General features: G+C 42.2%; 1 protein-coding gene across 8 annotated transcripts in view; it reads left to right on the top strand.

The window, feature by feature from the left end:
- NTM (neurotrimin) overlaps positions 1–24,887 on the top strand; it is a 430,040-nt gene that overhangs the window by 278,419 nt on the left and 126,734 nt on the right. The window lies entirely within an intron of this gene.

Below are 24,887 nucleotides of genomic sequence, written 5' to 3' on the forward strand. Positions count from 1 at the left end.
TATAGTCACTATAGTTGGTAGTTCAGCTTACTCCCTCCACTTCACTTATTCTTAGAGGTTGAAAAATTGCAATCTGTGAGGCTCTGCCATCAGCCCCAAACATGGGCCCCTTCCTGGAGAGAGTTTCAGAAGGAAAAAAAAAAAAAGTAATGAATGGAGAGGAGAGGAAACAAGTAACAGATTTGGTTCACCATCTGACACTTTAACTTCACTATAACTTAAGGTTAGCTATTTTACTCAAAGATCTCTGCATAAAAGATCTTACAAAAGATAAAGTAAATTGTTCTTCTAAGGACATCACAATTTCTTATTATCAAATAACTGGTATCTTATCAATATTCTTTCTGTTAAAATTGATGCAGTTGCTACCACTCTACCTATGGATATTCTTTCTTTCCTATCTTTCATGAAATTATTCTCTTCTGACTTTCACGCAGATCTTATACCCTCCGTCTCAGTTCGCTTTGCTTGATAATCTAGATCATTCTCATAATCATATATGCTGACATTTGTCTAAGTTCCATATTTGAATCTCTTCCTTTCTTGTCTGCTAGGATGATTCTACTCAGTCGTAGCATTACCATGGAGATACTGATCTGGTCAGTCATCAGAGTGTGTTTTGCCTCATATGTTTCTATGTTCCCAAATAGTTAGAAGTTATCTACAGAGCATCTTAATTTGTATGTCCTGAAGTCAACTTGAACATATTCCCGGCTGTTCTTATTACCATCTGTATCTAACTGGTTTTTTTTGTGTGTGTTTCTTGTTCTATCAATAGAGGTTGATTCAGGGTGAATTGATCACAAGCATATTTTAGAACTTAGGGAACTGGCAGAGGGTTGATTATGCAGACAAAAAGCAGCATACACAAAAAGTAGCATATCACAATCTTGCTAGGGCATTGAGGCCACCACAGCTGATGTAGGCACCATTCTTGGCACAGTTGGATCTTCTGAAACCTCTGAGCACGAGCCATTCAACAAGAAAGGGATTCTGAATTGCCCCTTCCTCTTTTCACCTCTCACCTTAGGGCAAAATTCCTGACAAGAGCATCCAGTAGACAGAGACCAGTTTATTTGTCTATTCTCCAGCTACTGGAGTGCATGAACATAGTTCTTTGACCTTACTAGATTTCAGAGTAGATTCACACTATCTAAGGCTTCTTAAATACAAGGGAGTGTTTAGATTCTGAGACATAGCATTAAAAAGGGACAAATTCCCATTGCATATTCTATGAGGTAAATCTTCTCTTCAACTGCTGTTTTTCAACTCAACAGATGACAATATAGATTCAGTCAACCAAGTTAGAAACCTCAGAAACATTTGCAAGTTTCTTTGTGGTGGATGTCTTTTTATTTGGGCTGTTCATTTAAGTTACAAAGCCTAACAATTCCATGTATCAAATTTTCCTTAATTCTTTTGTTCTACCCTTTTTTAAAAAAGATTTATATTTTATTAATTTATTTATGATATAAGTAATGAGGTGCATGGATCTCTGCTGGTGGCACAGGTGGTTGAGCTCAGCACTGTGAAGCTGTCCGCAGCCTCTGCAGTGCTGGTTTCATCCCAGCTGGCTGGCGAGGGTCCCACATGGCGCGGGTCTCACCTGCTGCTCCCCTCAGCAATGTATTTTGTCAGCCTGCCTGTTCTGTTCCCCACTCTCTCTGGTGAGTCCTCTCACCCTCCCGCACATCTGGCCTGTACCCCAGTTCTTATATACATAAATAAATAAATCTTTAAAAACCAGAAATGAAGTGCAGGCCTAAGGTATGAGGGGGGTGAGAGGATTCACAAGAGACAGAGTGTGGAGCAGAACAGGCAGATTGACTGAAATACATGGGTGAGGGGAGCAGTAGGCGAGACAGGAAAGGTCTGCTGCACCATGTGGGTTAGCTCCCTGGCTGGGAATAGAGCTCATGAGGCAGTGGCTGGAGATAGCTTGATAGTGCTGAGACATTAACCCCTGCGCCACCAGGGAGGCCCTGCTCTACCTAATTTTGCCTCTTAGATCAAATGTATGTCATTGATAAGGAGAACTTTCAATACTTGCAAGCACTACTGAGATAAAGAATGTTAAGGGTGTGGACTCCTGTGTCCAAATCCTGTTTCTGCCACTCACTAATTGGGTAAACTTAGACATTTTACCAAACCCCATTCCATGTCATATGTAAAATAAGGTTAAAAGTAATACCTGCCACATATTGTCACTGCAACTATTGATTAAGTATATTTAAGACATTTTTAATAATCATAAACAATAGGCATTCAATAAAGATAAGGTAACATGAAAAGTGAAAAGCAGTGGTTGTGGGGGAGATGGTGAGGATGGTAATAATGGTGGTAGTAATCGTATAACTATCTCTTATCAGTATCCCCTGGTATATGCAATCTATGTCACTACTAGTATTGTCATTCCAGACATAAATTTGATTTTGTTACTCTCCCATTTAGAAACTTTTGATCGTTCTCACTTATGAGATAGTCCTAATTCTTTAATAAAGTACAAAAACTCCTGCAAAATGGAACCCCAAGTTATTTTTCTACTACCATCTTCTTTTTTTTTTTTAGATTTATTTATTATGCATACAAGAACTGGGTATAGACCAAAAGTGTAGGGTATGAGAGGATTCACCAGAGACAGAGTGGGGAGCAGAACAGGTGGATCAACTGAAATACACTGCTGAGGGGAGCAGCGGGTGAGTCAGGAGAGGTCTGCTGTGCCATGTGGGTCACCTCCCTGGCCAGAGATCAAACTTGGGCTGCAGTGGCTGTGGATCGCTTCATAGTGCTGTGTCTTAACCCCTTGCACCACCTGGGGGCCCCTCTACTACCATCTTCTATTAGTCATTCTTATAGGTTATAGTACAGGAGTGTGGATCAACACATTCTTCATCATTTCAGATTTTAATTCTAGCTTCACAATGCTGCTTCTGCTTGCAGTATCACTCTCCTTTGCAACCTTGGGTCACCCAGGTTTCCTATAGTATCCCCCATTCTAATCTTCTCCCTGTGTTCCCATCACACTTGGCACCACTGCATCTAATATTTTGCTACCATGCAGTAATTGTTGCTTCTGTCATGAACGTCTGCACTTGCCGGTGTGTCCTTGCACTGAATGCTCCTGTCTTAATCATTTCTATGTATGTTACATGGGACTGGTACATAGAAGGTGATTAAGGAATAGTTGCATTAGTGAACACTTTGGTGATGACTGTGAAGACCCAGAGACTCCAGGGAGAGGTATACCTACTTGTACATCCTGCCTCACTGGCTACATTTTGCAGTGACATGAACAGGCAGAGCTTGATGGCCCTGACTCCTGCAGAGCTGCTGTCATCATTTCCAGTTTCTGCTTGGCACCAGGCACCCTGGTAGAAACTTTAGCAGAATACGGGAAGACGCGGCCTTTTTTTTTCTGAAGGAATTTTCGTTCCAGTAGAAACTATGGATTAGTGGGCATCATACTTATGGGACTCTGGAGCCAAATTTGCAATCATCATTAAGGGAAAAAGCCAATGGTCTGTGCATGTCCTAGTACAATAATCTAAAACAGAAATGACTACCTTCCCAAACGCAGGGGCCATATCAACAGGCTCCATGTTCCTAGAGAGAACAAGGACACGTGTATTTTCTCTAGACCTAAAAAGTGATAAAACGTTAGAGACCCATCTCTAAAACATCAAATAGTCACAAACTCATGATCAGGTTAACTGCCACTGTCTCTATTGTATTTGAAACACATTATTATTGGATGAAATTAAACCAATTTGGGGTTCCATTTTGCAGAAGTTTATATGTTTAAACCACTATCTGGAAAGCATTTCCATGGGATCTTAAGTTCTGGAGACCAGGGCTTAGATAATAGTGGTGTAAAATGATTCTTTATCATTCACTGTATTCTGATTCAAAATTAAAGGAACTTAGAAAGAAGTATTTAGAAATTATAGACTATTATCTAATAAACAAATGAGTGTACAGTAACAAAGGCACATTTCACTGATCTAAATGATGACAGAGGTTGCCCATAGTGACAGTCAGCCTCATCTCTGTAACAGCAACTGTATCGCTTTAGCATCTGATTCCTTTCTCCCTTTGGCCCTCTCCGATGCCAGCAACCCTTACGTATAGCTAGTCGGTGAATGTTACCTGTCATTACTGTGGAAAATAATGATTTCAGCATTTTCCACATATGCAATTTAATTAAAATAAGAAAGAGAGGGATTTGCTTTTATTTCAGGGAAGGCTCTTTTTTGTGTTTTTTGTTTTTTGTTTTTTGTTTTCAAATCCATCTATCTATTTATACAAGAATGGGGTTAAGGGACAGAGGCGTGGGAGGGTGAGAAAATTTACCAGAGACAGAGTGGGGAGCAGAACAGGCAGACAGACCTTGCTGAGGGGAGCAGCGGGAAAGGCAGGAGAGGTCCACACCATGTGGGTATCTCTCTAGCTGGCCAGGAATTGAACCCACACCGCAGAGGCTGCGGCCAGCCCCACAGTGCTGCACTCAACCCGCTGCGCCACCAGGGAGGCCCTTGAAAGTCTCTTTAGAAAGGATTGAGTTTAGATTATGTAGGTTCTTCCTGTCCTATATCCTGTGTCTTCCATAGAAAAGGGAAATTCTAAAATTTCTGTTCTGTTTTCTCACTCCCTTTGCTCACTTGGAGAAAAGGAGAGATCAAACTGATTTTATTTATGCCTATATCCCTACCTACTTCCAAGAGCTCTTTCTCAGCTCATTCTCCTAGAATCCTCTTTGCCCCACCATAGAGGGAACTAGCACTGTGTTTCTGTGGGACATGGACAGGTGATTACCATGTTGCACCTACTACTGTATAAATAGATCAGGTTCTTATCACTCTGGGAGGAAAGGAACAGGAAAACCCTTTTCCTGCAGGTAACCCCGCATTCCTAGTCCTCCTGTCCTGTACTAAAGCTGTTGGAGGCCTTGGATCCCAGAGAAAGCTTTGTTCCTTCCCCCAATTATTAGTATCTGGAAGGAAGGACCAAAAACGCACTGACACCCTAATAATTCAATGCTTCCATTTTAAAAAATTTAGGTTATTTGTCATTCTACCACATGAATTTGATGAGCAATTAGATACACCTAGTATATTCTTTTGGCTAGAAGGATTTTCAATTACAGGTAGTCGACCTTCAGTCAGGTAACAGCGCTCTCAATGTACCGTGTCACTGCCAACCTATGCTACACATCATCAGGTCAGATTTGCAGTTTAGAAGCAACCTTCCTGGGAAACTGTGTGTCTGAGCCTTCTATTTTCAGTTCCTCTTTTTGTTATTTTAATTTCTGTTGATTCAGATTATTATTGTACTCTGTCTCAGCACACCAGATTTTTGCTGAGATTTTTATACATTGTGACAGCTTTATGATGGTATCTGATCTGTTATTCTCCCCGTTCCTCTAAACAAGTCTTGTGTCTGTGTTTAGTGCTATAGAAATAGAACTTCTCAACAAAAATGGAAAACAAAACAAAAAATTCTAGGTGCTCAGTGTTGGGAGACATTATATGTTTAAACACCAAATTTTCTGCATCGACTTCTCTGTTTCTCCCACTGTCTCCTCCCCTAGGATGCATGCATGTATGTGCATGTACATATCTGTATACACATAGACATTATGCAAGACATATCCAATCTTTTGTTGTTCCTTTTCAAAGCTCTCTTCCCACTACTCTTTCTCAAGAAAGGGAGTTTTCTTTCCTCATAGCATCTCTCTGAAATAAGTCTGGCATTTATAATGCACGTAAAGAGTCTTTCCAGCGCTTGTCTAATGAGATACGATACCCAAAATTAGAGCTTGATGCCTTCCAATTATCCCATTGCGTATGATTTTGTTATACCACAAATAGTTATTTTCTTCTCTCCCCAATAGCTACATAAATGGGCTTTGGTAATCCACTCCAAAACACGTGGTCAGGCATTGCTGATTTTGTTGTATATAGTAAAAAATCTCCATTATTATAAAAATGAATATCTGTTAAGTTGCTGCTCAGTCACCACTGTAGGCTCCAGATCTTTGACTTGGAAGAAGTTTAGAAGTTAATTCTTCCAAAACACAGCATTTCTGAAAGCTGGGTGGGAGCCTGGATTGGGGAGCAAGTGGCTGCAGGACTCAGTAGCATCAATCTCTTTTACTTTATTTTTGGGTTTGGATTTTCTAATGTTGACCCTGCTTTGTGCTCAGGCAAATAATGGGTCAAGGCACTTAAAAGAAGACAGCTGCACTGGACTTGATTCAGTCTAATCAAAAATAATGGCCACACTTGCCTATTAATCTCTTTTCTACTCTAGAAATGAGAGATTAAGGGAAGAATGAAGTCAAATCTAAAGTGTTCTGCCTTAGATGGTTAAGAAGATGATTAAAATCAATAAATCCCAGGCTTTGGGGAAGCTCACTTGATTCCACATTTACTAAAGACAGAAAGAAACACCTACAGGATCTTGTGGTGACCAGAACTTGATCATTGAGCTATTGCAACCGCTCTTTTCTTGCTGGAACCTCCTAGGAGGAGCTTAAGTTTTACTTAAGTCAAGCCAAAGTCAAAGAGATAGTGGCTACTGACCCCTGGATAAATGAGTTTGTCTATCTCCAATAGCTTCAGTCCCCTCAATAGAAACTTCATCAGGTCTCAGGCTGCCTATTCAGCTTTCTCTTTGAAGTTTGGCTCTGGCATCACAACTCCCTATGGAACCTGGGGGCCACTTGAAATTCACAATGACAGCAGCAGATGGAGATGTCATGTCATCATCTGTGTGGCCTCTGTGTAGGACAGCATGCCCTCTTGCCTACCTTAGGTTGCCCCTCCTAGTTGTTTCTTCTATGGGAATCTTTTCACCTAAAATGCTGAATTTGATACTCACAAGAATTCTATAAACCAAGGCAGTTGTAATTATTTCCTTTTATAAATGAAGCCATTAAGGTCAGAGACATCACCCTTTGGTCACACAGGGTGCTGGGGCCAGGAGCCCCCCAGTCTCACGTTGGCCAGCACTCATTGCACTGCCAATTCAGAAGCACCAGGTTGGGCCTTCCTGTGCCCTTTGCATGTGAGTGATTTGCTGACTGAGCATGCAATGCACCTGTGGCCATGCTTTCAGAGAGGGGTGAGTGGGGGAGACAGCCGTGTGAGTATGACAGTTCCCAAACTTGCCCCTAGGAGAGCACTGGGTGTGCCTGAACACCAGTCTCCACACACATGCCATCTTCCAGTCTCCATCACATGCATGATGCAAATGGAGCTGGCCGGGTCAGTGGCCTTTCTAACCTCGTCAGACAACTCCAAGGGAAAATGTGCTTCTTTGAGGGCCTATTCAGATTCTGTTTCTTTTTTTCTTCATCCTCACTGAGAAGGAAGTTGCTCAGATGGTGTGATTTTTTTTTTAGGCTTGGGTGCCCTGAAAAAACAAAATGAAAAGTCTGGAAGTATGTTCAGCAACACCATATCTGACTTCTCTGCACGCCCCCTCTCCCCTTCCTAGTTTTCTTAGCTGTTCTGTTTTAGTTAGTGCCAATATAGTGCTCCCCTCCCACATATCCCTTTAGGGTGAAATGCCTGCTCAGTATGCTTTGGAAAGGCAGTATATTTTAGGCAGCCTGATAAAAGACTCTAATAGCCCCAGATTAATGCATTCATTCCTAGCCAATTGAAGGATTCATTACAGTGCTTAGGCTGAGGCTCCTCTCTGACAAATTTGCCCTGGGTAATGAGCCATTCAGCAGCTGCTACCCTGCATTGCTGGGAACATGCAGAAGGGGGCAGTGAGAAGGAGCTGAGCAGGTGGAGGTCAAGTGCAAGGAACATGGAGCCTCGGAGCACCCAGGCACTGGAGAGCAGTGGTGAGAGCAAGAGGGTGCTGTGAACAGGACATCCTCCTCTGGAGTGGGAGCTGAGGGCCACCTGATGGGAGAGGGGAAGGTGACAATTCATCCAGAACCACTCTGCCTTAGAAGCCTGAGAAGTGAGATTAGCCACAGTCTATCTCTGCCCTGAAAGTGGACCCCTTAGACAACTAGACACAAAGTGTTATGTGGGAGAAGCTTCCAAACAATTGCAGTCTGTGCTTTTGACTAACATCTCTAGGTGGAAGTTTCCAAGGAGGGGGAAAATCAAAAACCTAGAGTCACAGAAAGCTAGGAGACATCCCAAGGCTTCCATGGAGTAGCGATAAGAGATTTTACCATCCAGGGGATATTCTTGACTGTGGAGTCTCTGTGGGGAAGGGGCAGGGGTAGGTGAGATGCTACTGGCATCTAGTGGGTAAACTAAGAATGCTGGTAAGCAGCCTACAAGTATAGGGCAGCCCCCCAATGACAATGAATCATCCAAACCCAAATGTGAATAGCTGAATAGCACCAAGGTGGGAAAACGCTGGCTAATCCAACCCCCCAACTTACTCCATTTCCATGAGCAAGCAGAGCCCAGCAAAAGCAATTGTGTCAGGGTTACCCAGATGGGAAATGGAAGAGTCTGGTCTTCCTCTCTCAGTGTCACACGCTTCGAAATGGAAAACCTGCTTTCAAATTCCGCACTGACAAATACTTTCAGAAATGAAATCGTTCCTTCTCCTCCTCAACTCAGAAGCACCTTCCCAGTCCAGATCTCCAGTAAGGAAAATTCCATTGCCTGTCTTTATGAACTCAGACAGGTCCCTAACCGCCCTGGTTTAGGCAGAACCCTTCTGGGGGTTAACTTATTATCTTTGTTATGCATTTCCGAAATGGATGGTGCTACTGATAAAAATAGGAATTGCCAGTGGAGCTAGCACCAGACGTTATGAGATGCTGTATGTGCAATGTTGTTGCAAACAGTTCCCCATGAGGGTGGAAAGGAGACCCCTTCGCATACCCATAACTGTATCTCACAATTATTAAATATTGATTCATCTCAGCAGGGGCCTGTGCCTGATTTCAAATGAAGACAAGTGCATTAACTTGTGCTAATCTAATCTAGACCCATAGCTTTGCACCCTTGGCTGTCTCTGCTGACCCCAGTTCTCTGATTGACAGTGCAGATGGACAGCGACTCTTTGCCAACCATTTTGACTCTAGAAATAAGCATGCAAGACTTTATATGGGGAGTTATAGGATATGTGGGGTGTGAGCACTAGAGCTTAATAAAAAAGGAAAAAGCCTACACGATGATGAATAGCAATTACAGGGAATTAGATTAGTATCAGTGTCTGGAGTAATCGTAAACATTTTCTGGTGCCGATGTTTGATGGCGTTGGGAAGGGGTGGGGAGCGGGGGATGATAGAACGGAAGGGAGGCCAGAGATAAGAACAAATATGCAAGTCCATAGTGTGTGCTTAATGGAACTGAGATTTATTTTTCTGTGTGTCTTTTTAAGTCTCTAGATAGATCACAAAAAATACAGCCAGCCAGAAAAGAAATAGCCCAAATGTAATTTAAAGGACAGCTTTTTAACCAATACTTCAGCTTGGAGACACCTGTCCTATGTTCCTTGAAGTTGCCCAGCTCAGGCGAGGAGTATTAAAGTTACTGATTTATCTTCAGTAGCACAGATCTATTTTTAATTTATTGCCCAGTGACAGGTTTTTGTTTAGTTTCTCTGCGTTACTCAACACAACCTTCTTAGGAAAAGAAGAGCCGCCCGTAGGCCATTGTTTTCTTTGATGTCCTAGTGCCTTAGAAGAAGAAACTGAACTTGGACTTCTCAAAAGCATGTTGACACTTTCTCCGGCTCTGTGACAAGCAGCAAATATTGCAATAGAAAATACGACTGCCCTGCCCTCAAATTCACAGTAGGGGTGTGTGTGTGTGTGTGTCTGTGTCTGTGTGTGTGTGCAGAGCACCTGTGTAGCTCCTAGGGTATGTGTGGTTGTCACAGTTTAATCATTCCAGTGTCAAAAATTAGACTATGGAGACCTTTACCAGAAATGTGTGTTTTAATACCATGAGCCACAGGAAAGGTAATATGTATGATTCAGTTCTAACATACAAATGAGTTATCATTTGTTGTGCCCCCATATTTGCCAGGAACACTGCTGCTAGCCAGGGGATGTGAAGGGGAAGCATAAAAATGATATAAACATATTATAGATCTTGCTTTTGTGAGTTTCATATTCTAGTGAGGGCGTAACCAACAGTCACTAAGAATATGTTATGCTGTTTGAGTACTTTGAACAAAGGACTACAGGTGAACAAAAATGGGGAGATGAATTCTGACTGGCAGAGTTGATGGATTCAACAAATGTATTGAGTGTCTTTTGTGTGCCAGACACTGTTCTCAAGGATGGGGAGAGGGATGGAAAGAAGGACATAAGTCTATTCTTGTGTAGTTTGCATTCTAATGAGAAGGACAACAAACATTAAGTAGATGAGAATTTCAGGGAGATAGTCCATGCCATACAAGTGCTAAATCAGAATAAGCAGACAGGGAATTGTTGTATATAGCTTGATAAGGTCACAATTGAAATGAGAAATAAATGTAAACCAGTCACCACATAATGATCTGGGAACAGATTATTTCAGGAGGGGAAACAGAAACTTCACAGACCTGAGAGATAAAATAGTTGGGACCCTTCAAGGAGTAGACAGCAGATCAGGGGATAGCAAATGAGTGAGTCCCTGGTCCTCAGAGACTTAGAGTTTCATGGAGCTCAGCTATCAAATTTTAAAGATTAGAGACATGAAGTTTGAATTTCATACGAAGTGCAAAGTGATGCCATTGGAGGTTTTCAAGCCAGGCATGATAGGCTCCAATTTGAGGTGTTATTTGCATCACTCCAGCTGTGATGCAGAGGATGGAATGTCCATGCAAATACCAGAACCAGGAAGAAGAGAAATGAGACAGTGAGTGTGAGTAGTAAGAAGGGAGAGAATGAAATCGAGAGGGGGGGTATATTTGAAATAATGCAAACTGGACTTAATGACTAGATGTGAAAATTGAGGGAAAGAGAAATCACAGCTCATCCCTGTGCCTTTGTCCTGAACAATTAGGTAAATAATGGTGTTCTTAGCTAGGTGGGGTTAATTATATAGAAGGGGGGAGCTGAGAAATCCAGAACTCTCTTTGGGACATACTAAGTGAATTTGTCTACTGAACAATTCATTACAAATGACAAATAGGCCAAATTTCTATCTTTCATTGAGCACATTCTATACCCAGTTTTGTTCTAAGCTCTTTGTGCATATAAACTCATCGAATTCCTAGGACATCCCTAAGGCAAGAGTAATTATTAGTTCATCTTTTTCAGAGAGGGAGAAAATGAGATTGCATTAATGTGGACCTCATTCAAAATGTGTCGAATTCAGAATTTGATATATGAGAATGAAGCTCAAAGGAGACGTCAGGGTTGGAGGCATGGATTTGGAAACCATGAACATCTAACGCTAAAGTCATGGACTATATGGGAAAGCATTTTAGCAGAGAAGAGCACCAACAATCCTCAGTAGAATACTCCAACATTTAGAGTTTGAGAATGAAGAGGAAGGACCAGCAAGCAAAGAGGAAAACTAGGAGAATGTGAATTCCCTCAAGCCAAAGAAGGAAGGATAGATGTGGGTCAGATCCAATGGAAAGATTCATAATAACAAGGACAGATTGGCCATTAGGTTTAGTAAGGTATAGCACCTGAGATTTGGTTACCTAAATTGAGGAAAGCCATTCTCCTTGGGCCAGTGAGCTTGTGTGTGTATGAGTGTATGTATGTGTGTGTGTTTAATTTGTGCCAAGATTTGTTTACATTGAAGTCACATTAGTTTACAATACTGTATATATTTCAGATGTAAGTTTGTTAGCTCAGCACCTGTATATATCATAGCACATTCAGTCTCTACCCACCACTGAGCCAGTTGGTCCCCTCCATCTGTCCTCACCCTCCCCCACTTCCCTTCTGGTAACCACCTTTCTGGTGTCAGAGTCTAGGGGTTTTGGTTCTGTTGTGTCTGTTTGCTCCTTTTTCCTTATATGGTGTGATAGGTAATTTGCATAGATGAACTCAGTCACTCATCAGGATGATCCTGTTAGGTGTTGTCATTGTGTGTGCTTTGCACTTTGTAGGTGAGAGCACTGGGACACTGGCAGTTTCAAAAATACAGTTAATTGATGGAGGATTCAGGATTAGAATCTGAGTTTAATTTGTTCAAGAGTTTGAGCCCTTTAAGCCCATGGCTACAATGATATTCCAGATATTCCCAGATGTCTTCAGTGCATAGTCATTTATCCATAGAGATAAATGTGGAATATTTGGTCAAGAATAGTGAGAGAGGCAACAGACAAAAATGAAGGAGATAGGGTGGCCTGATGTCTAAAACCAAGGACTTTAACGCTATCCCCTGGGTGGCGGAAGCCAGAAAATTTTAGAGCTTCTGAATTAATTCAATCATTCACTCACAGTCATTCAGCCTGTGTGCAGGAAGAGCACTCCATGGAAGGTGCAAGGCTGTGCACTGTTGCTGACCGAAAGGTCAGGCCATGGCGGCAGAACTGAGAGCCTGCACAGGCTAGTAGAAAGGAGAAAATTGCAGTCCTAAATATGTACAACCTACGCTAACATGTCAACACAGCACTCTGGAAGGGAAGAAGGTCCCAGCTGTGTGGGCGCGGAGAGGCGGCCGTCACAAACAGCCTGGTGGGTGGGCGTCATCTCTGAGACCTCGGTGACACTGTTTCAGATGATTGGAGCTGAGAAATAATAAAAGGCAAGAGCAGCATCATAATCAAAGTCTTGGAGTCAGGAATGTGACAGAGAATGTCACACTGGAACAGACATGGTCTGGGTGGTACAGTTTTAGTTCTAAATGACAGAAAGCCTTGAGTGACAAGCTATGTCTTTTTTAATTTTATTCTGTGAACAACTATGAGCAATGTCACATAAAACATCATAAAACATCAACAAGAGTACTTCAAGAAAGAAAATGATGCCACATATTGTTTGGGAGACTGCAAATCACCGCAGAATGGAGTTGTTCACCTAATTCATAGGGGAAAGGTTTACTCCATGGTTGCAGATATCAGCCAACTTAGGTGCTGAGTTTTTGTCAGGCAGCTGGTACAATATCTACTTCTGTATGCATTCCTGGGATTGGGCATAGTTTGAACAGGGTGGCCAGAGATCGGCATTTCTTACAGTTCTTATGGGTGTGGGCAGATGCTGGCATGGAGACCATACAGGTGCATTTCCCATGGTATGTGGTCCGGTGTTCTTGGACTCTCTACCAGGAAAGGAGAAATCCCTTTTGGAATGATGCTGGGGAGCAGATGGTCTGGTCTCAAGATCCATCGCCATCCTGATGGGCCCACTTCCACCCGCTGTGAGCTGATGAGGGAGACAGAGAGTTATTGTCAAATTCCCAGTTTGCCCTTTTCGATATAAAGTTCACTTGTAATATATTTTTTTTCACTTTGGTTGCTAATGTATTTTGTTCTCCGGAGTGTGAGAGACCCAGCTTTCTGCGTAGCCTTTAATTAGTTTCTGGATGATGACATCTCCACCGAGAAGCAACTGGTTGCACCCCTCCAATCTCGGGGGGGGGGATAAAAGAATCTAATAAAGACATTCGGTATTTCTAGGTGATGTGTTTGACAAGCTTTGTATTAACAAGAAGTCGTGTTGAAACTTTTTTCTTTCCTCAACTGCATCCCTCACTGGCTGCTGCACTGTGACATTTCACAGGGGGATTAGGAGCGCCGTGGCTCTTACTGACAACTTGTAGCTTAAAACAGACCAGCCTGCATCTCCACCCCTCAGGCTAAAGGGGAAGAGGCTTCACCTTGATCTGTTCCTCCACATAACCTTTATGAGGGATTTAGTAGCAATAAGGCTTTGGAACAAAAATTCAGTTTAAAACCAACTGACAAGTTACTTTGGACAGCAGTGGGGCCACTTTCCAGGGCTCCAGGATTCAAGGCCAGATAATTAAATGTTTCTTTCTTCACTTGCCTAAGTTATTCCCAAAGACAGTGGTAGAAGAGAGTGCAGGTATAACTCAAAATTTCTTTTTTTTTTTTTCAAAGATTTATTTATACAAGAACCAGGGTACAGGCCAGATGTGCGGGCGTGTGAGAGGATTCACCAGAGACAAAACGGGGGACAGAACAGGCAGACTGACTGAAATCCACTGCTGAGGGGAGCAGCAGGAGAGACAGGACAGTCTGCTGTGTCATGTGGGACCCTTGCCTGCCCGCCTGGATTGAACTGGCACTGCAGAGGCTGCGGACAGCTTCACAGTGCGGCACTCAACCGCCTGTTCTACCAGAGGAGGCCCTCAAAATTTCTTTTTAACAAGCCACATTGCTACACCAACAGAGGGAGGCAGAGACCCCCCCCCTCCCCAGGGATACCTCCCCTACAAACTCAGTGTTGCAGGTGCTTATAGGAAAAGAGCAAAGTCTATGGAAGCGTTTGTACTATTCCGCAGTGAGGGCGGGTGCAAAGACTTCTCACAACCATCCTACTGCAGTCAGCACAATTCCCCGCTGCGTACCGTTTTATAGCTTGTGTTTGAGTGCATAACTACCAGTGCTTTTAGACAATTAGGAATTAAGTGCCGATGACGCTATTGAGGCAGCTGAGAATGTAAGTGAGCTTGGCATGGTTGGCAGCCAGCAGATTGACAGCCTAGAGATGCAGGTTGCTGAAGACCTGAGGGCAGAGCCCCCAGGAGCCAGGGGTTCATCTCTGCCTGGTTACCTCCATCTCACCTGAACGGGGCAAATTAGGAGAGGGGAACGATCAGTACCTGCCCGCCTGAATGGCGTTTAAGGGCAGGTGCGAGTTTGAGAATGAGAACGAGTCAGGTGATGCATACATATGCATTTCCATATTTTTTCACTGGCACTATATCAAGATGGGAAGTGTGAACTTCACGCTGGGGTTGGAGATGACAGGGACTTTTGTAGAAGGTGTATTTCTGAATAGACAAAAGCAAGGACACCCAAGAGGCAGAGCTAACTAGACTCTCCATGAATTTGGAGAAAAATGGCCCCTGGGGAAAAGGAAATGCCTCCAGAGGAACCATAGGTCTTAAATAGGAGTGTAAGTAAAGGGTCTCTGCACCTAAGTCAGGGGCTGCCAGGGTGTCCCAGCAAGGAGTGCTGAGACAGGTGGGGGCATGTATCACTTTTCTGAAGACCTTTTGGAATTGGAGAAAACATCTCAGACAACTGCTGGGGTCTGACATATGATCAGAGAGGCAGGTGCCATTGTCTTGCTTCCTTAACTGGTCTCATGGGCATCTTCTGCTCTCTTGCTTTTTTAAGATGTATTTATTTATTTATGCATACAAGAACTGGGGTACAGGCCAGAGGTGTGGGGGTAAGAGGATTCACGAGAGACAGAGCGGGGAACAGAACAGGCAGACTGTCTGAAATACACTGCTGAGAGGAGCAGCAGGCGAGACAGGAGAGGTCAGCTGCACCATGTGTGTTAGCTCCCTGGTTGGGGATTGGACTCGTACTGCAGAAGCTGTGGATAGCTTCACAGTGCTGTGCTGAAGCCCTTGCACCACCAGGGAGGCCCCACTCTTGCTTTTAGAAAAGAGCCCTAGTATGACACCAGATGCCAAGACAGCAAAGGCAAGTGCTCAGAGTGGCCACTGGGCAGAGCTCAAGGGGCATAGGAAGGCTCTGGCTGCAGAACAGTAGGGTGGACCATTCCTGGGAGTGAGAAATCAGAAACCACAAGAGTGGTTTTAGACAATTAGGAATTAAGTGCCTCTCCTCTTTTTTTATTTTTTAATGTTTATTTTTGCAAAGAAGACTGGGGTGTAGGCCAGAGATGCAGGGGGTTGAGAGGATTCACCAGAGACAGAGTGGGGAGCAAAACAGGTGGAGCCACTGAAAGATACTACTAAGGGAAGAAGTGGGGAGACCAGAGAGGTCTGCTGTGCAATGCGGGTTTGATCTCGCTGGCCGGGATCAAACTCGGACCTTCACACTGGTAGCTGGTAGCACTGAGACTTAACCCCTAGGCCATTAGAGTCAATCTCCAGGGAGGCCTCAGAGTCAGAAACTCCTTGCCAGTGGCAACCTGACATGGATGTGAAGAAACCATGCATGTCAGGAGATATTACAGGCACCCTATATAGAAATCCTGGTCAGCAACTCTGAGGCTGCTTTTACAGATGCCAATTACCCAGTTTACCACTAATTGATTAAACTCTGCATTATCTCAGTCACAATATCATTCATTTTCAGAGTGATTTGCAGTTCACTAAATGCTTTCAATTATACCTACATATTTCATTGGATCCCAGAAATCCTATAGGCAGAGCTTGGGCCTGATATTTTCTAGCTCGGTGGCTTTGGGCACATTATTAGCTATTAAAGCCTCGGTGTTCTGGATTAAATGGGTGAAATGCCTAGCACTTATTATGTGTACAACAAATATTACTAGCTCTCTTCCATAAGGAAGAGATATTACTTCCACAAGTAATATCTTAGATTTTTCTTTCTTTTTATTTTCCTCATGAAATCCTGTAGGCAATTATGTTATTACTTGATTCCCTTTTTCAGCAGCATGTTTTTCTCTTTAAGGACATCTAGGTGTAATTTTCAGTTGAATCTTAGGAATACCTCACTAGAGAATCCGCATTTGTCTGACTTCCTATCTCACAGGAAGTTTAGCCTTTGGTTCAGCCTCTGAGTCACTGAGTCTTTAAGTGGGTTTATCACCTATGCATTCCTGCAAGGATTTGAAAGAAAACAGCAAAGGCCAGCCCCAGGCAAGAGTGTGATCCTTTCTTTCCCATCCCAATCTCCTCCCTTGGTGAACTGTCTAAAGAGCTGCTCTCACTGGGGGTGGGCCATGGTGCCAGTCATGATACCCTCATGTCCTTACGTGGAACACTTAATGAATAGATATTTTTTAATGATTTCTTGGATGTTACCAAATATAGTGGAGCGCTATGGCCCAGCGCTATGGCAATGAAATTCAGTTTGACTGCTATGCCCGAAGCAGGAAGGTGGAGTGAGGAATGCAGGTGTTTGCTTTCTTCTCTATGTCTTTATCAGGAATGACTAAACAGGGTCAGGGAGCAGAGCTCATAAAAACTTCCTTCCACATTTCAGCTGATCCTGAAAGGAACAAATCCCAAACTTCAGAACCAGTGGTTTATGACTAATCCCTAATAAATCACCAGCTTTTCTCCCAGGGTTTCATGATTTTCCAGCAAACATGAACGGTTTTAATATGGAGCGAAAGAGTGAGATGTAAGAAATGACAAAAGGGTTTGGGTAAAAGAAGTAGCAATCTGCTTGAGGCTATATCATTAAGGAGCTCTGTGCATTTTCACACTCTAATTTGGGATTCTGAGTATCTGTAAGCTGAGCTTCCCCTTCTCTGAACTGAGGCAGCAAGCACATTGCTGGCAGGGGAGCAGGCTCCTGTGGCATACCTCCTTCCTCACTTAGCCGTACTCTTTAGCTCAGAAACACTAGGAAGAAAGAATTGACCGACCAGTCTTTTCAGTCAAAATATGCCAAATGAGTACATACCTGGGTGGACTCAGCGGTGAGCTCAATTGATTATTATCGCTCTGACATGATATAGAGACAGTTGGGAGCCCCTGGCCACAGGAAGTGGCATTAACACTGCTATCTCAGAAGGAAGCTCTCCCAAGAGGCAACACTGCTCTGCTTGGATGCACACCGAGGGGAGGGTGGATGGGAGTAGGAAGTGAGTATGAATGAGTAGGAAGTGCTGGTGATGGAATGGGAGGAGGAGGAGATATTTATGCAAATGTGGGAAGGTCTAAAAACGTATTGATGAAACCCCCCATCCACTTGTCTGATTGTCACATCATAATGAAATGAACAAAGAGGGCTCCTTTCTTAAATGTACCATGGGCATATATACCTGCTCTCATGAATGGGAAAATGGGGAGGTGGGATGAGCACCACTCTGCCCGTGGGTAGATGGAATCAAGACCCAAACAGCACTGTGCTGGGAATCTGCATTATGTGGAACTCCTCTCCTCATGAAGAGAATATGCTTGGGAATTGTACATAACTACACTCAGGTCTCACTTGCTGCACTTTTAGCTAAGTAACCTTGAGCCAATCATTAAATTCTCACTGCCCTTGTTTTTTTATCTGCAAATAGGATTCTTGAGATTAAATCAAATGATGGAGTCATGCTCTCTCAGAAGTGTCTAATGTGTGACAGAGACTAAAAGTCATAAGGTGTTGGTGTCCATAAGTACATAAGTGGTTGGATTCTCTCTCTCTGTCTCTCTCTCTCTCTCCATTTATTATTTTTCTAACCTATGCAATCCCTCATTAAAGGAAAAAAAACTCCCAACTCTGCAGTGTTCACTTTGATGTCCTTGAATAAGCCCCTTGTGTCCTCAACCATAAACCCTGGGAAGGAATGCCGGCATATGTGCTATTAACAGGAACTCTTCTGGTTATAACACTTTGTAGTGACCCCTTCTTTTCAGATAAACCAGGATAGTCGATCACCTTAGAAACAATATCTACCTGTGGGGTTAATGCAGGGGTAAAGTAAACTGAAGGGAATATTTGTCTAATACCTGCTATATAGCAGGTATTTAATAAATAGTAAATAGCAGCATCATTATAGATGCGGGAGTCTTTGGGGACTATTTAAAGATCTTGCAGAAATGTAGTCATTTCAATTTATTTGCATTTCTATGCAGCCTTGTAAAAACACTCTAATTCGTTTATTCAAAAAATTATTTGTTGAACAAAACTGCGCCAGACCTTATGGTAGGTACTAATCAAGACACCCAATAGAGCCTACAAGTTCTTGGGGAGAGCAGACAATTACATAACAATCTACTGTAGGGGATCAACTTAGAAATGGGGCTTCAAGAAAGAGTTCACTGATGAGCTAAGATTTTGAGAATGAGATGGAACGGACATTGTAAAGAGCAAGGAGAAAAGCAAGAATCCAGACTCTGGGTTGGGAATTATACATAATCACACATAACCATAATGGCTTGGTGGAGTTCAGGAGTAAAGATCAGTTGAAAGAGAAAAAGATATTGACTTGGGATGCATGTGGAGAGAAAGGCAGATGTGATTCATGAAGGGCCTTTGGGATCAAGGAAGAAGTCTGTTTTCATGCTCTATGGCTTACTCAGTCTGGATGAGAGCAGGCAGGTTTTAGATCAATCATGATTTGCCATAGCCTGAACCTGCTGAACAGCTCAACTTTGCACTAGACTTTGCCTTGGCCCACAGTGGCCAGTGAGAAAACCAACATTTGTATGGTTGCATTTTTAAGAGCTTCCTGATTTAGATCGAATATTCATGCACCAGGCTACTATCACAGACATTAGTGTCTCTTCATGGGATCTGGAAATAAGAAAAGTTGAGGGAATCCCACATTGGTCCTTTTAATTTTGTAAATACAAAGGCCCCAAGGACTTAGCCAAAAGCAGCCCTTGCTATGAAAAGGGTCCTGGATTGCTTTGGGAATCTCAGATTTTCGCTATGGAGAGGAGGTAGGAGAATTTCCAATGGCAGCCAAGGAAGCCATGTGGGACTCGTAGATCTGCATGTGTCATGCAGAGTAACCTGGTCCAAGCAGCTTATGTGCATTCTCAGCCCCACAGGACTGTGCAGTGCTTAATAAAGCATCTTAATTTGGATTTAATAGGATGTCCACTGTGTGCAAAAAACAGCAAATTGCTATTTATTAATGACATAATTATTAAAACTTAACACCTGGGCAGTGGAAGCTAAACCGAGAGTAGGGAAGTTCGGTAGAATACTGTTTTAATAATTATCTTATTTAATTATTTACACATTTGAATTAAAATTTAATAAGAGCCAGATTAAACCTTAACATAATGTATTAACTGGGGAACTGTGTCCAAAGATTGTGGATCATTGGGTTTCTGCCTTTCTTCCCAAACATAACCTCACTACTTCTCCTTCCTTCTATTTCTGTTTTGGATGTTATCTAGATTCATACCTCAAAAGTCAGCAGAGACACCCCATGCGTGTCTGTGGAACAACTGATGGCTTTTTTAAGGAACCATGACTTCTTAGCAGATCTCATTTATGTTTGTGGCTTGAGTTCTCAGCCCTCTTGCTATTATATTCCAATTGTGTGTGTGAGGGGTGACTTTGGCCCAGACCTCCTGTCTTATAACTCCCACTGCTAACGAGATAGTCCTGCCTGTATGTCCTTTCACCTCAGCACCAGCATGGCCATAACAGAATCAAACTAATGAAACTAGTGTCCTTCCCTATAGCTGTTCTCCATAGAATGTTAAAGATCTGCTAGCTCAACCATCCAGCTGCTGTGAGACAAACCAGCATGTATCTTAGACCGTGCTACCATCTGGGAAGTCATCAAGGACTCCCACATTTTCTTTGACATTGCTCTCAGATCCACCCTTATTCTCTCATTTCCATCCTTATAGAAACAACAGATGAATCCAGGCCTTGAACACCACTCATGAAGCTTCACCTCTCTGACTACAATGCATTCTTACATTCACATTGATGTTTTTTAGCAAATGTTTTTGTTTAAAATACATATTTAAAAATATGTCAATCCCTTTAAAGATTGTTTTAAATGTTTGTTAAACATACAGGAAAAAGTTAAAATGCAGGACATACTACCAGACTTTTCTATAATTTGGATCTACTTTATCTCTTGGTCTTGTATTCCATTTTTCATTAAGTCAGTTAAAATTTATTGACTATCCCTTCTATGTTGACACATCATTTGTGTGTTTGCCAGGCACATAGCATATCACAACTCAGTTATTGAACATTTCACATTGCTGTGAGCACCTCTAAATGTATTTTATGGTGTTAGCCTTAAATCCTCAAGAGAACCCAATGAAATAGATGGTAATTATTAGCTCCATTGCATAGATGAGGAAAGCAAGGCAAAGAGAGGTGAAATAACATGGCCAGGGTTATCCAGCTTGAACACGGTAGAGCCAGGATCTCAACAACTACATATGATATATTGACTGGTGTAGTAAGTAGACTTTGCATCACCACATACTTTATGGATTTCTGACTTCCCATCTATTCTCTTATAATTCTGCCCCACTTGAAACAGCTTGCAAAGAAGCTGAATCACTGTATGTCATTTGTTGATATCTAAAGTAGACTATATCCAAGGTGAAATTAGTCTGGTTCCCTTACTTGCTGTGATCCTCCCTCTAACTCACAGAACTTAATATTTGCAACATTCACCTTACATTCAATCACATGCAATTTTGTGCCAAATTTTGCCTTATTCTTCAACTTCCTGGCATAGTTGTATACACTGTTTCCCCAAACAGACTGTAAGTTCATGGAAGCCCAACAAAATTTGACTATTTCTGTGTGTCATTCATCTACCTAATACACAGTTGTGTATATAACAGGTGTTTGCTAAATGTTTGTTGAATGACTTTTAGCCCACCTCCATTAGAAGCTACCCTTCTATTTTTTTAAGATTTATTTATTTATTTATTTGTTTGTTTGTTTATTTGTTTGTTTATTTATACAAGCACTGGGTACAGTCAGAAGCACAGGAGGGTGAGAGAATTCACCAGAGCCAAAGCGGGGAGCAGAGCAGGCAGAAGGACCGAAGTACACTGCTGAGGGGAGCAGTAGGCAGCAGGAGAGGTCTGCGCACCATGCGGGACCCTCCTCCGGTGGCTGGGGAGCAGCTGGGGATCGAACCGGCGCTGCAGAGGCTGCGGGCAGCTTCGCAACCCAGCGCTCAACCACTGCGCCACCGGGAAGGCCCAAAGCTACCCTTCTATTAATGATTACTCTTGGCCACAAAAAGTCTTAATAGTACTTTCTTAATAGTACTTTTATATTTTGTATTTTCCTTTTCTAGCAAGTCTGTCCTCTTCTCCTCTCCAGAACTATTAGCTTTTACTTATCATTTAGGACTTAGTTTAGGTGTCAGATAGTGCAGAAACCTTCCATGATATCCAGCTCCAGGCTGGCTAAAGCATCTATCCTTTGTATTCCCTTAACACTGTATTTATTTCTCCTTTTTACGATGCATTAACACTTCCAGATCTGTTTTTACATCTCTAAATTGTACACTCCTTGAGGACAAGAATTGTGTCCCTTTTTTGTTTTTAGTGTTTTCTTCTCAGTGCTAAGCGCAAAGCTAGTATGTGGAAATGATAAATGAATGTTGACGAACAAAAAAATAAAACAAACTAAACAATCATAGTATATTTCTAACAATCTAAATGATGAGAAGAGTTAAAAGAGAGAAAGTATCCATGGAAACATATAAAAATATAAGTAGCTCTATCTCAGGTGGCCAAAGCTTCCTGGTGAACATGGTTTAGCTAAGACAACAGCACACACTTATCCATTCAATTTAATTTTAACTACAGACAATGTGCTAGAAGTTGCCTCCTAGAAAATGATAATTCTAGTCCCCTAGCATCTCAGGCATGATGCCAATTTAGTTCTAGTAATTGGGGCTGCACCTTTTGGTCAAACCATGTCAGCTCTATGTGATAAATGGTCTGCCTTTCAAATTCTTTCAGGGACATTTTGCTATCTTCCAGCTGCACTTTTAGGCAGAGTTGAAAGGACAGCAAGCATTTCTCCAACTTCCACTGCATGACTTGGACACTTTCCAACTGGTAGGGAGACAATTCTAGATGATACTTCCAAGCATGAGGTGTGATTGTCTCATTTAATATACGTACTGTTCTGACAGTTCTGGCCCAAATCACCTTCTATTCTACTTGGGGACTGTCCATTGTTCTCTAGTGTATGATTAGCAGATTAGCTATCATGTAAGAAGCCAGGAAAATGAACTCCTAGTAAGCCCTTCCAAAGCAAGAGTAATTCATTACCCAGCCTGATTTCCACTTAAAATATACTTTAAGTACACTTCCAACTACAAACCCTAAATCACCCTGTGTTCACAAAGTCCATCATTTTTTATTTTACTGCATGGCGTTGGTGTGACATAATCCCTTGCAGAGCATCTTGGAGTGCTTTACAGATCAATAAATTACTTACCTGCACAGTTGAAGCAGTGTCTGCAAGGCCAGCACAGTCATTGTGCAGGCAGCCTGTCCTCCAGGAAGCAAGCAAAGCTATGTGGGTGCCAAGAATGGGTAGGGGCAGGGGCCAGGCAAAGGAGTGGCTTGGAGGACAAGATGTGAATGTTCCAGTTAAAACTTTATGAATAAAATAAGTCAAGATTAAATGATTCAAGAAGGAAGAGAAGGTAGATATTAATCGGACCTTTTAGACAGTCAACATATCTAGTGTTTGATCACTAACTGACCAATTTTCTTTCTGATATGATTTGGTCTATCTTTGAAAAGGATATAATCATAAATTTGCAATGTTATGTCTTAGAAATCTGGTATCAAAGAGACAATGGTCATTCCCCAATCCTCACCATGTTGGCCCTCCTTATTTCTGTTCTACCAAATACCTGTAAGAGGTCGGGTAAATATTTGTGCAAATGTATATACATATTCATATGCACACACACACACATTGCCTCTTTATCTGAAGCTCAATGTGAATTTAATTCTAAAAATGATTAATTGGTGCTTACTTTATGCAAGACATTCTACTCAAGACAGCAGAAAATAAAAAAAGATGAGTAAGACTTTTGCTCACTATCTTATACTCAGATAATTTATTACATAGAAGAAATATGAGACAAATGTAGCATAAAAGAATTTATTTTAAAAGCAACTACTTAATAAATAGCTATTTAATTAAGAACAAATGCAACATGAGAGAATTTATTTTATTTCTCTTGAAGGAGGCTCTGGGATCCTCCAAAAGGAGAGGTCACAGCCAATTATAGATCATCTGGAAGGCCTGATAGGATGGGTAGTAACTCAGCCAGACCTTGAACAATTCCAATAGTTATAGATCATTGAAGAGAGGAGTCTCAATAACCACCATCAGCAGGAAGGGCATGGAGGCAAGGAAACAAAAGTGCAATGCATGCTTACCAATGCATGTTCCTAGTTGGGGGGAGTTGTTGTAGAAAAGGTATGGAAGACAATATGAGAGAAGTAGGAGCAAAAATTAAGATGAAGCAAAGATATCTCTAAGATACTCCTCATGAAGGAGAAAATCCAGCATAGTCAGCAGTGAATGATTAATACACTGAGTAAAAGAAAGACCAACACTGAGATTTCCAACCAATATGATTGCTGTGTGTGGGGTTTCATTCTGGCCTTGGGACACAGGGAATGATGTCAATGTACAAGTTGTCTGGAATTTGAGCTGTCCAGATGGCATTGTTTACTGGGTGAATTGTGTGGTCTGGAATTGCATGTTGTGGTGATTATTTTTTCTTAAAGATTTATTTGTTTTTTGCATACCAGAGCTGGGGTGTAAGCCAGAGGTGCAGGCAGGTGGTGAGAGGATTCACCAGTGACAGAGTGGGGAGCAGAATAGGTGGATTGACTGAAATACACTGCTGAAGGGAGCAGCAGGAAAGACAGGAGAGGTCTGCGGCACCATGTGGGTTAGCTCCTTGGCCTGGAATGAAACTTGTGCTGCATTGGCTGCGGGTAGCTTCACAGTGCTGAGATTTAACCCCTTGCACCATCAGCGGGGGACCACACTGTGGTGATTCTGAGGATTGCTCATTCAAGGAAAGAAGCCAGAACAAAACATCCTAAGAGAGCTGACCGGAGGAGTCACTTAATTTGGGATAAACTAATGTGCTGAAACTGGAGTCAGTTGGGCTGAAATGATATGTATTAATGATACAACTCTGAAGTTGTTACAAACATTTAGCAGTTTGGGAAGGTGATTTCTTTTCTGAATAACCATTAAAGTCCGTCCTATAAATATTGTGAGGTTTCATTATGAACATGAATAAATCATGACTCAAGCCATCAGAAGGCTCATGGGCTAACAGATGAGAGATGCTAAGCAAATAATCATAACATAGAGTGATAAGTGCC

The sequence above is a fragment of the Talpa occidentalis genome, unplaced genomic scaffold, assembly GCF_014898055.3.
Source record: "Talpa occidentalis isolate TD23 unplaced genomic scaffold, MPIMG_talOcc4v2.1 talOcc4.12, whole genome shotgun sequence".
NCBI classification, from domain to species: Eukaryota; Metazoa; Chordata; class Mammalia; order Eulipotyphla; family Talpidae; genus Talpa; species Talpa occidentalis.